Source organism: Accipiter gentilis, chromosome 5 (assembly GCF_929443795.1).
Source record: "Accipiter gentilis chromosome 5, bAccGen1.1, whole genome shotgun sequence".
Taxonomy (NCBI): domain Eukaryota; kingdom Metazoa; phylum Chordata; class Aves; order Accipitriformes; family Accipitridae; genus Astur; species Astur gentilis.
The window spans coordinates 23,396,459-23,405,964 of NC_064884.1; positions in this window are offsets into that span (position 1 = coordinate 23,396,459).

A 9,506-nucleotide genomic window follows, 5' to 3' on the forward strand; every position below is an offset into this window, starting at 1 on the left:
TATGTACCATATTTTGCAAACAGACTTAAAATAGAGCCAAAAAAATTATGTCTTTCTCTCCTAATGTGGATGAAATTGTAAGTTTCCTCTTTGGTCCATTTTATTTTTTTTTACTAGGATTGTAACTACTGTGAAGGCAGGAAAGTTTCATGGTCTGTGAATCTCTGGACTACTTCCACCAGAGTGTCTGGAGATTTTACCTGTCTCTCTCTTCTCCCCTCCCCGCTCCATCAGTTGGTTGTTTTATGGAGCACAACTGGTATGGAAAGCTGACCTCATAAAGAAAAAATGTATCCAGGACAACCTTCATACAGTAATGACAGTACTGAACTTTATTGTCTACTCTCTGAAAAACGTAAAGGTTTAGTACAGGGATGCTGTATCTGTGGAAGCAAAACCAGTAACACCTATTGAAGTTATTATCCTTATTGAAGCATTTTTTTCTGTTGACCTGAAGCAATCTTGGAGAGGCTTCTGTAACTTGCATCTCTGTTGAATTTTGTACTAGATGCAGCATTTACCAGTGTTTCTGGGGAAATTTCTAGGCAAACTGAACTGTAAATTGGCTACATGTATGACTGTGGCATACTCTAAGAAACCACATACTTCTCTAGAGAAGTAGCAGGAACACTACACAACACGCACAAAACCTCTTATGATTTAAATGTGAACAGACTATGTATCTTTGCCGTGTGAGCTCAATAATCCAAACTTCCCTCAGGCAAGCTGCCTGTGTGTCTAAACAGCACACATCTGTTCTTTTCCACCACTTGTTTACATGCTCTTCCCCTCCATGTGCCTGCACCATCCTCATTTTAAAGACATTCCTTAATGCTTTGTTTATTTCCCACATATATTTCACAACTGCATGCTGTAACAGTAGTGTGTGTTGAGTGCTGGTTTTATACAATTTATGACCCAGTGTTTGTTTTTTTATTATATCAGTGTGCATTAAGAATAACTCCATGAAGTCATTCAAGGTTAAAATCAGGCTTTCTGGCTTCAGGCTGGCTGGGCAGCATCGTGAAATACCACATTGCATGGTAATGTAACTAATGAATCTACAATGATACATACTATAATACAAAGTAAGGGATTTAGGATAGGAGAAAAAAATCTAATTAAAATTAGTAATTCAATAGTGGCATTCAAAACATTAATATATTTTTACTAAGCATAGTAAAAGGAAAACTACACATTGAATTAAGAATTTGCATTATTATTTTTTAAATAATGACTTTATCTTTAGTTTTCTATTCTCAGGTGTTGAACAGCCTGATTTTCAGAAAAGCTGAGCAAATATTTGTTCAGTAGTGCTGAAAAAGTAATCCTGAAAAGGTAGATTCTATGAAGTCCACTATCTTTGCAACATTAGTACAATGTTGTACGAATATTAAGACAATGAAGATGCTCGTTTTACCCTAAGGATGCAGTAAAACATTGCTGCTGTTTGAAAATTGTTGCTAGAGCAGCCCAGTTCTGAGAAGTGGCTTACAAACCTTTTTGCTTAACATTATTTTGTGTTTTCTCTTTACTATTTAAAGTGTTCCACAATTAATAACCCAGATAGGCTGAAGTGAGTTGTTCGTTCCTCTACTGAAATGACAATTGGTGCTACCAAAACAAAGCACTCAGCACAGGACTTGTTTACATGTTTAGTCTGCTTGCTTATCATATTTGAGCACTGATTAGTGCTGCCTCAGTCTCTTTTTCCAGAGCCTCTAGTTGCCAGCCTGGAGTAGAGCCTACAGTGTGGGTTTTTATAAAAGGCTTAACAATAAAAGTAAAATTCACAGAGAAATATTTTCCCCTTTTTAATGTAGAAATTGCAGCAATAAAGCATATGAAAAAATCTATGACATTAGGAATGGGCACATCTGACATTTCATTCCTATAAAGTGCACCCACAGATTAACAATGCATTATTCAGAAAGAAAACCAAGTGTTTTCAAGGTAGAAACACAAACCAAAAAAGTATTCCTGTACATAAATCGATATTGCTGTAGGAAAAAAGGTTTCTGCTGATTAATCTGTTGGAATTACAAAATCTTAAAATTGGCAGAACAGTAGATTGGTATGGAATTAAAAATCAAACCCTAAGGAACTCATTGAGATAATTATTCTGCTTCTTAGGCTTTTTTTTTCTTTTCTTTGTAAAGTAACTTAGCAATGCATATCTCTCTCCTGTTTGTGATGGCTATAAAGAAACAAAAATATTGTTTTAGGTGTGTATAAATACTATTGCATAATGCCATGTTGATCTCTGATCATCGTAAAAGCAATTATTTCCTTTGGACACATCCCCCTGTTCATTAGCACTGAATGGTATTTATCAGTCTTTTTCCTGTTTAGATAATTTGTTCAGTGTTGATATATTTAAAAACATTCAATTGGTTGGAATAGTATCTGCAGCTTCCCATCAAAAGAGTTATGGCAGTAGCTGTGGTTCTAAATCTCAAGGCACCACTCTGTAGACTTCCTAAGTGATTAGTACAGAGTATTATCGCTCTCCACCATCTGGCTATCTAATATGGAAACGATATTAAAGGAATCAGAAGACCTATACAGGCTTTGACACTTTGGGCATACAGTGTTTCACAGCAAAACTGTGGAAGCTGCGTTTAAAACAACAAAAGATATGCTTAAACATAAAATTATTTCTATTTACAGAGAAGATACACATCTGTCATCCCTCATTTTAGTTACTTGCAAGTATATAAAGCCATACATATGTATACTGAGATAATACAGCTTAGCACATATACACGGGTTGCATGTTTAGCATGCTAGGAATGAAATCTGTTTAAATTAAGAGTCTCATTCTGGTTTTGATGTCACTACAATTAGTTGATGTGTTGGATGGATTCTGAGGCTTTGATTCATCTCTGCTTTAAAGGTTTTGAAGTTAAATGCTTTGGATAAGGCGGAATTAAAGAATCATCAGAAATTTATGTGTTAAAGCCTCACAATTCAATACATAAAAACTCTTGTAATTCAGTGTACTGTATATCTTTGTGTATAAAAATATCCCTTTATAAGGAAGAACAAAAGATACGCTTCTCTACTCCAGGAACATTACATGGAATAAAGAGCCTCTGAAAACCTCCAAAGCACAGAATGCAAGCCTGTGCTGCCAGACAAAAGTGAAAGCCTATCCTGTTTTCTCTCTCCCTGATGTAGTTGCTGTGTCAGATGAGGGCATCAGGGCAGATTCAAAAGTCAGAATGAAGAAAAGAGAAACAGTGCAGAGAGAAGTGTGGTGAATTCAGTCCTATGAACACCTAGGTTTTCCCTGTTTGTTTTGCAGAAGTGCAGATAAAGGCAGTAATTAAAAACGGGCTATCAGATTCCACTCATTCATAGGTGTTATGCTCCGGGGTATTAGGAGCCCTGTATCCGGTAAAGAGGAAAGCAGAAAAAAGGGAGGTCTTTTCTCCTGTTTCCTTCAAGCAGTTTAGGAAGCTATTTCTTTACTTCTTTTTAATAGTTTTATTTTTACCTCATAATGAAAATCAAACAAGTTCTTTGCATTGCCAGAGAATCCTGAGCTAGTGGGCTTTCAACTGCGCTTATGTCAGAAAAGTTCAGTAGCTGTTAATGAGGAAACAACAAATGTTTCGCTGAGCAGCACAACTACTAGAGTCTGGTTTGGTGAAGATCTGTGTCTTTTGGTCCTGAAATCTCCTTCCCCACTGCAGCGATCTCAGGTCCTCCACTGTCTTCTGTGGCACCTGCCCTAGACAAAAGAGAGCGTGGACCGCAGCTAACCTGGAAGAAAGGACAGTAGCGGAGCTGAGCCTACCTTTCCCTTTGCTAAAGAATTATTTTCCTTTCTCTTCTAGCCAACTGTGGGGATTTTTTACAAAGCTTGTAAGATGTTAATTGTCTTTAAGATCACTGTTCTTTTGCACATATGGCTGAAATTGGTCACTGACTTCAAAAGCTCAAGGGCAATGGCTGACAGCAGAGTCACATGCGCCTTAGGAAAGTCGGCTATCAAATCACTTCCAATATGGTTTTTTATATGTTATATTCTCAGTACTTTTGACCACAGTTCTCTGATCATTAGTTATGTTGTCCATGATAGCCAGAGAGTGTAATAAGTAAAAACCCAACAAGCACCATCTTCTTACCCAAAATTTCAACTTCTCTTTCTTCTCCATATATCATGAAAAGAACATAGCATCTTTTCCCACTGTGTATAAGCTACTTTACACATGAAGTCTGCAGATCGATGTAGTGCTGCTTTTGGCAGCAAAACCAGCTCAAGTCAAGTCGATGAGCTCTGTTCTGCTGCTCCCGATCTGATCAAATCTGCATTGTGCTTTGCATCCACATCAGTTGTGTGAACAGAGCTGCCTGTGGACCCTAGGGTAAGGTGGCTTGCTTAAATGACCGGCACTAGAAAAAACCCAAATTAAATTTTTTAAGGTATTGTTAATCCAAATTTTTCCAATGTTCTCATTCTCATCTCTTCCACTTTAGTGGTGCAGGGGCAAATGTGCACAGCTGCAGTGGGGAAAGGAGCTAGGAGATGAGTCTTAAAGTGGATGTGCTACCAAAGGGGAATTAATTTTGAGTTAGCCCTGAAGTGTGAAAATCTGCCCTGACTGAAGATAGTAATAAGTTTGTCTTTTACTGCAGAGTGGATAGAGTTTCGTCTTGTGCAGCCACAGCACAAGGGCAAGAATCCAGGCCCTAACGACATCAGGAGTAAAATATCCCATGAATTCAACATCATGGCACTGAATGAACTCCAATAGTTGTGACTCTGTGCTAGGGTAGCAGTAAAACCTGTGAAACATTATCAGTGGGTAGAATCTCCCCTGCCATTACAAATTCCAATCATAACTATGGAAAAAGAATTATTAAAGGACCAAAAGATAAAATTAATAGTACTCCAGACATAACTGTCCTGATCTTTTCAGAAATTAGTTAGGATACAAAAAACTTTTAATTCTACTGTGCCTACATTTACTTTCACAGTTTAGGCAAATATTTCATGCAAGTATTTAAACTTTCTTGGTGTGATTTTTTTTTTTTAAATCAGTGTCAATTAATACAGATGGTGATCCTTTTTCGTAAAACTGGTATGAACAGTGCAGCCAGAGATATGAACATCAGAAATGTAAATGGTTTGGCAGTATTAAAAATATGATTTTCAGATACATAAGAAAAAATCAGGTGCTGGCAGGATACACAAGGAGAGAGAAAAAGAATTGTCAGCCTCTGTGCAGAGCGTTCAGGCAGTTCCTAATAACCTTCCATGTGCTGGTTCATAATGTACAGGACCTGCTCATGAAGTCCTAATTCTGGCAAAAATTCCTTTTTACCGAGTAAGGAGAGTAAAGCAACCCTGACAGTGAACACTCAGTAACAAGGCATGTAAGAACTAGCACAAGATAGATTTTGGTAAGGAAAAATACATTAAATACATTTTCCAAACAACTTATTTAGATAACTATATCTTCCACTTTATACCCAGATATTTCAATATAGTCAAGAAACTGTAATAAGCTAACCCACTTAAATGTATTTATGCTCAACTTTTACTCATTGTTAAGCATGTACAGTCTATGGCTGAAAGCAGGAACACAACAGAAACAGTGTTTTTTTCCTGGTCCTAAGGGGACAGTATTTTTGGCAGAAATTGGCCTGGTATTCCAAAAGCTACTGTCTCCTTTCAGTGTGCTAGTAGACTCGTAGTAACTGTTTAGCAAGAAGCAGGGGGATTTAACCACCCTTTGCCAGCAAGAGAATCACACACAAAAAATTCTGTGTCCAGCATAATCACAGTATGCATATACCCCTTTTGTCTGCACAGGACTTATTAAATGTTCTAGTGTCCTCATTGTAGAGAGGCAATAGACACATATCCTTTTTTTATGGTGTAAATCAAGGTAAGAATATAAAAATGCCACTTTCAAAAAAGAAGATTTAAATAAAATATAAAGGACTTTATAATTCTTTAGATAATTCCTTCTGGTATAGATTGTATTACAGCTTTACATCCTGGATTTCCACCAACATAGATGTCATCTCATGTAATTAAACTGGATCACTTTCAACAGTATTGGATGCAATGAATCACTCAGAAATCAATATTAGGATATACACTTGGAGGAAGGTAAACTTTTCAAGTAATAATAATATTATTAGATTCAGGAATAGGTATTTGCACGAAGATGTGTCTTTTATGACATACAATTTACTGGAATTCTTATGGGTTCTTTTTGAAGTGATCTACTAGCAATTTAAAATAAGATTTTAAAATAAAGTTTACAAAGGTATATCAGCTCTTTTGTCAAGGCTTGAACTGATGGTAATTATCACACAAACAAGAAGTTTTCTTGTAGAGTTTTCATTAGACAGATTTTTGTTGGTGTTTTTTTTTTTTTATTTTTAAAGCAGACAAGCTCCATCTGAGATAGATAGCCTGGGATATATACAAGGGAGCCATAAGACAAGCATTAAACAGCTTAGAAGATTGTCTTAGTGCATTACTAGCTCAGCAGTTGTAAGGATTATTGTTGTTGTTTTCTGGGATTTTTTTCTGGCAATATCATAGCAAATAACAGTTAAAGGAGAACAACAAAGTAGTTTTGCTGGTGCTAACAGCAAATTTTTTCCAAACACAGAAGGATCATAGGAAGAAACATGGATTCTGTGTCTGGACAGTACTAATGTAATGATGTACACAGATATTTGAACTGCTTCTGAATGAGTTAACATTGCACTGGAAGCAGAACAAATTCATTAGTTAAGTATTCTCTTTGGGCTGTTTACCTGGCTAAGAAGCACAATATATTCATCCAGATGTACAGCCACAGTAACACAGCTGTCTCTTTTCAAGTACCCAAGACTGGTTGTTAAGATCTGGACTGTGTTTCTCTTGAGCTATGCATGCACAACTGATAGCTCCTGTTTAGAAATTAAGTTACAAACATTTCAGAAGGAGAAATCAACCTTCACAGCATTAACAAAAGATAATTAAGGTAGGCATCAACCATAAAAAATGGAAGTCATGACACCTAAATTGTTTGCTAAAATACAGAAGCTGTGGAGGAATAGATAAAGATATTAAAGATAGATGACATTGCCAAAGTTGAAATTCTAGAAGAATTACTTTTCCAAACAAAGACTTTTGAAATTACTGCATAGGGGAATTAAATTGTATTTGTCAAGGCTACAAAAAAGGATGTTTCAGTACTTGAGTTGTAAGGTGAATATCTGGACAAGAATTTCAACAGTAAGCACTATAGGTTACATTGACAAGACTCTATCTTAGATAAAAAGTTAACTAATCTTACAACAGATTGAGAGAAAAGCTTTGATAGGTTTGAGACAAACATAATGCCTATGTGATAGGTACTAACTGACAGGCAGGAAGCTGTGGCTCCTGGTGACCGAAGGAATATAGAGAGGGAGGACGAACTGTGTTTAGTGATGTTGCATGCAGAAAAGCCATGGGCAGATTGACAGTCAAAGATAGGCTAGATCTTAATTTGAAAAGAAGGAAACACATAAGAAGGAGAAAAAGACCTGGGAGTGATTTTGATAAAGATGGTAACTTGTGCTTTAGATGAAAGAGGATAAGAAGTGGAGGGTATATATACAGAAAGGGGTGAAGGAGTAAGACAAATCCTCCAAAAGCAATGCTGAAAAATGAGAGAATCAATGTTGTCATAAAAACCCAAGTGAGACAAGATTTCAGTGATAGAAATCTGACCATATGATTTGAAAGATGTCAACCAGCCACTAAGAATAATGATGGTGTGTTGTTTCTGGGACTTCGGTCATGCAAGACTTGGGTGAAAACAGTTTCAGCTGTAAGGCAGAAACTGGACTGTAGAACACGCAATTTTAGAAAAATTTAGATGGCAAATGTAAACAGCGTATTGACTGAGCCTGGAGCTAAATGGGTAAGACATGTAACATCTAGAAAAGCAAGTACATACAGACTTATTATCAAAGGGACAAAGGCCCCTTAGGTTGCTAATTCTCATGGGAAGTCAGTGGGCTCTATCTAATCACACTCTCTTGCTCTGAAATCTCCCTAATTATCATTCTAATGACATGGATATGGCAAATCAACTGTCATTAGTGGTACTTCCCATGAGTCTCCAGAGTTCTCCAAATACAGTACATAATTGGTAACATCTGCTGTAGATCCACACATAGATTTGACAAAAATGCAGCTCAACATTTCCTTTGGCAATTCAGTTTGCTTTTTCCCCTCCTTGTTCTTCTGCTGGTCCTGCTCCTCTTCAATTAAGGGAACAGGTCCTGGCCATATTGCACCACTGCAGGAAAACATGACTTCTTTCACTGAATGCCCCTCAAGTAAGGGATCCTATTATTGCCTTCCTAGCCATCCCAAAAGCGTAAAGAAACCTTTTTCTGGGTATGATTTCACCCTGTTTGAAAGTCTCTGTGCAGCTTACCTGTCTCAGCCAGCTACTCCGTAGGGAAAGCTGTTCTTAGGATTGTAGATACCATTGTGCCAAGCCAGCAGAAAGACAACTATATGTCCCATAGTATTATTTGTCTGCTGTTTTCAATTTGCCTATTATTTGCAATTTTGATGCTTATCTGTTTTGCTCAATATAATGATGATGAAGTTTTTAGGACGCAGTGAAAATTAGAAAGAGAGCAGTCATGTCACAATGCAATGGTACATGGGAAGTTATCGTACCATTTGGTCAAAACTGAATGCAAGTATATCTGATACTGAAATATTTTGAACTGAGTATTAGGTGTTGTCGTGGTTTAACTCCAGCCAGCAACTAAGTACCACGCAGCCGCTCACTCACTTCCCCCATCCAGTGGGATGGGGGAGGAAATCAGGAAAAAAGGTAAAACTTCTAGGTTGAGATAAGAACGGTTTAATAGAGCAGAAAAGAAGAAACTATAATGATAATGATAACACTAATAAAATGACAACAGTAGTAATAAAAGGATTGGAATGTACAAATGATGCACAGGGCAATAGCTCACCACGCGCCGACCGACACCCAGACAGTCCCCGAGCGGCGATTCCCTGCCCCCCTCCCCACTTCCCAGTTCCTAAACTAGATGGGACGTCACTTGGTATGGAATACACCGTTGGCCAGTTTGGGTCAGGTGCCTTGGTTGTGTCCTGTGCCAACTTCTTGTGCCCTGGCTGGCCATGAGAAGCTGAAAAATCCTTGACTATAGTCTAAACAATACTGAGCAACAACTGAAAACATCAGTGTTATCAACATTCTTCGCATGCTGAACTCAAAACATAGCACTGTACCAGCTACTAGGAAGACAGTTAGCTCTATCCCAGCTGAAACCAGGACAGGTGTCAAAAAAATGCATTGGTTCTCTGGCTGCCCACCACAAGTAGAGTTCTTGACAGACTGCATTTTAATGCCTGAGCTCCTTCCTTTCAGTGTTTCAAAACATGTGTAAGCCACCTTTCATGACTTTTAAGCTGTGGATTGGTTTTCTTACATAGAAAATTCTACTCTTAAAATGAA